The 3988-nt window shown below is 54.4% G+C and overlaps 1 pseudogene; it reads right to left on the reverse strand.

The window, feature by feature from the left end:
- Positions 1 to 602: 602 nt before the first annotated feature.
- LOC122454010 lies at positions 603 to 3330 on the reverse strand (annotated as a pseudogene).
- Between the last annotated feature and the right edge of the window lie 658 nt (positions 3331 to 3988).

Genomic DNA, 3988 nt, shown 5'->3' on the forward strand with positions numbered 1-3988 from the left:
TATAAGGTAGCAAGTTCTTTCAGCTTTCTCTTTGTCTTGTATGTACCAGACTGTGAAGCCAGTCACCCAGAAACGTCAGTGGACACAGCTTTAAGAAAAATAAATAAAAAATAAACAAGAAAAGCCTGCTTTCTCTGTTAAAAGGCCAAGAAAGGGTAGACATGCAGGGCAAAAAGTTTTGGAAACAACCACTCTAGTCCAGTAAAATAGCACATTAAAAAAAAAAAAAAGGAAGGACCCCACTCTCAATTCCATCAGCAAAAGCTGAGCGGAAGCCAAAATCTCACAAGGTGTCCCGAACCCCTGGCCAGGTAATGTCAGCGAAGGCACAGGCACGGGCCCGCCCTCTCCTCACCAAAGATCTTGGAGTGTCTTAATAAGCTCCCTGCTCTCTTCAGGAACTGAGCTGCAGGAGTCAGACTCAGTTGACAGCATAAAGGAAATTTTTGTTTCTGCAGGCTCCAAGAGGCCCACCCTTGGGGAGGAGCCAGGAAGGAAGGTCCAGTGATACAACACAGGCCAACCGAGAGCCAGCGAACCTCAAGGCAGACACTTTCTTTTACACCTGGAAATTGGGACATGCTTTTTTTTTAAACTCTGGACTACAGTGTAGGAAGAGAAGGTGTGTCCCTAAGGGGCTTGAGGCAGGAGTGCATTCGGGGTTCTGTGGAGCAGAGGGCTGAGGCCACGGCCCTGCTCCCCCGAGGACACTCATTCCGGCTGAGGTAGGCGCTGAAAACCAAACCAGCAAAATTCCATCCTGAGAAAACAAGGTCGTGGAGGGTGATGGTGTCAGGCACCCAGCCACAGCAGGGGCATATTTTTGTCTGACTCACCTTCCTCTCTCTGGTCTTTTTCTTTTTTTGGATCTTATCTTTGTTCTTTTTTTTAAAAGGAAAACATTAGTTCAGTTCCAAGTCATATGAGTACAAGCAGAGGTGAAGGGGAGCCTTGGTCCACGGCGGGGGCTCCTGCAGGAACCACTCTGGGTCCTTGGAGGGGTTTCTTGCTGAGGCTCCTGTAGGTCTTGACAATCAGAGGGTCAGTCAGGACAGAAACGCAGGGAAGCCCCTGTGTGAGTTCCGCCATGAAAGGAGAAACCTTGCCTTTGACCTGAGAATGGGGGGTTGCTTCCTCCAGAGCCTACCAGACACTGGCTACTGTCCGGAGGGAGCTGGGGGTGGGGGCAGCCAGTGATCCACCCAGGAGGCCAGGACCCACGTCCTAGGGCAGCGGGGGCCTGGGCCCCCCATGTCATCTCCTCCAGGAGGCTGAACCCTTGAAGCGGCAGCGTGGAGAGCTGGGTCTCCTCACACAGGTGCAGGGCCTTGGGGGAATAGCTGTTCCAGTTCCTTCGTGCCCACGCGTTTCCCGCCTTGGCCCGGCTGGCCCCTCTCTCCCTGTCCTACCCCATTCACTGCCAGGACACCAGGGTCCCTCTGGCTCCAAGGGCCCTAAGTGGGCGAGAGGTGGTTTTCCACATCCTTACACAAGAGGACCCTGGCCCTTTGGCCAAATAAGAGGAAGAGGACACAAAAGGTGAAGCAGGTGACCTCAATGTGGATGCCCATGACAGTGCCCATGGTGGACGCCCAGTTGGGGGCCTCCCCTTCCCAACAGTCACATAGTGGGCCCAGGGATGCCCTTTCAGAGGCTCCCCTCAAAGACACAAAGCAGGCTTGGCATTGCCATCCCCATGCTGGCTGCGGCGAGCAGCTCCACATCGTACACTGCATGGGGTCAAGCTGGCTGAGGCTCTAAGAGAAGACAGGTCCAGGCAGCAGGATGGGGCCTGTGAAGGAGGCCTGGCTTGCTGGGTGGTAAAAACACCTTGAAGACACCCTCTTGCTAGGCCAGCGGGCGACAGGGCTCCCACAGCAGCTACAGGGTGGAGCTGCCCAGGACCCTCACTGAAGTCTTGGTTGCAGGGGAGGGCGCGGTTCGCCTAGAGTGCTGGCCAGGTTGGGAGTGAAAGCAGAGCTGCAACCCCCCCACCCAGGTGTGTAGGAGACACAACAGGAGGCCGCCTGCAGCCCCTGAACCCACAGCAGGGTCAGTGTGGTGCTGGCTTAAGAGGACCTGGCACTGTTCTCGGCCACACACGGGTAAATGGCCTCATCTTCCGGGCGACTCCAGAAATGGTCAGATTGCTGTTGTTATTACTGAGAATGATATGGCCTCTAGGACCCAGCACCTGTCCATTCTTCAACCACATCACGGGAGGGGGCTGCTCAGCCTGGGTTTGGCAGGTGAACATGGCTTTGTCCCAGCCAGCCAGGAGGTGGACTGGGGGTGCTGGGCAAACTCTGCTGGGGCTTGCACCACCAGCCGGCCCCAGGCCCTTCTCCTCACCCAGGTGCCAGGCCTTTTGGCCACGTAGACATAGAGACGCCTGAGCCCTGGACGGTCATGTCCGAGACGATGAAGTCCCCACGCCTGGCACCTGGATGCCCTCCACCCCGAGGGGTGTTCATGCAGGGGACTCCAGGACAACGGGGGCTGTAACACACTCAAGCCCTGCAGCCTGGTGCAGGGTCAGGGTGAGGCTCTCAGGCCCCAGAGGACTGCAGGCTCCTTGCAGGCCCCGGAGCCCAAGCCTGTCACGGTGAAGACCCGCTGCCCTTGGATGGAAGGCCGGTTATCTGCAGCACCCTCTTGGGCAGCAGCGTGTACCTCTCCTCGCTGTGTCATCGGGGACCTTGTTCTTCCCCCAAGTGATGAGGGGTTTGGGGAGCACATGGATTTGGCACTGGAAGCAGGCCACACCGCCCTCCTCACCCCCAGCGGCCTGAGGATACACGTGGAAGTCCGACATGGTTGCAGCCTGGATTCGAGCCTTGCGGCTGACCACCAGCCCAAAGCGGTTCTGAGCCACCTATGTATAGTCGCCCTCATCCGAAGGGCTGCCTCCTCCATCCAGCAGGAAGTGGCGGATCATCAAGGACCTATCGGCCAGCACAGGGGAGTGGGGACCGTCCAGCAGCTCCACCCCGTTCTTCTCCAGGTGATTAGCACTGGAGGAGTCCGCTCCACCTCGCTGCCCAGCATTACAACGGGCTGCCCAGAGACTGCAACATCACCGCTTGTCTCCACAGCACATGCCGGCTCAGCAGAGAGGCCACGACCCTCGCTCGCTGCAGGCGAGAGCGCGACAGCAGCGGCGGCAGCAGGAGCCGGGGCGGCCGCTCGGGGGCGCGGAGCGCGGAGCCGCAGTGGGGCTCGCGGTCTGCTGGACTCGGCGACGCCCAGCTCTGGGGTCTCCCGCAGGCTCACAGTGTTCCGCGGGCCGGTGCCTGGGCTGATCCGAGGGGTTGGGGGCTGGGACCACATGCTTGCCTAGGAGCGCTGGGGGTGCAGGGGGAGCGCGGCCCCTTGCACCCTCTTGCACCCACCCCGGTGATCAGGAATGTATTTTGAAGAAATAAATCTCAAGTATTAATAATTGAGTCCACCAAGACCCCAAGATCAACACCCTAAAATTAATTGCATTTCTATATACTAGCAATAAACTTGCGGAATTCAAAAATAAAAATGCAGTACCATTTACAACTCAAAAGAGAAAAAAAAAGAAACCCAGAGGTTTAAATTTAACAAAACTCATGCATGTAAACTAAAAGGTATAAAATGCTAATGAAGGAAACAAAAAACTGTCTAAATGATGAAATATATTACGCCTCAAAAAGAACCTAAATAACTGGTGAGACATACCATGGATTGAAGGGATTCAACAAAGTAAAGGTATCAATTCTTTGAAAATTATTATACAAGTTTATCCTATCAAAATCTGAGCAAATTTGTTGGTGTTTTTTTTTTTAATATATATATAGGACAGTTTATTCTAAAATTTCTATGGAAAGTCAAAGGAACTACAATACCCAATATTCTGGTAAAGTAGATTAACAGAGTTATTCAAGATTTATTATATAGCTTCGGTAGTCAAGATGGGACTCGGAATAGACAGACAGATCTCTTGTGCAGAATACAGAAT

Source organism: Cervus canadensis, chromosome 15 (assembly GCF_019320065.1).
Source record: "Cervus canadensis isolate Bull #8, Minnesota chromosome 15, ASM1932006v1, whole genome shotgun sequence".
Classification (NCBI taxonomy): Eukaryota; Metazoa; Chordata; class Mammalia; order Artiodactyla; family Cervidae; genus Cervus; species Cervus canadensis.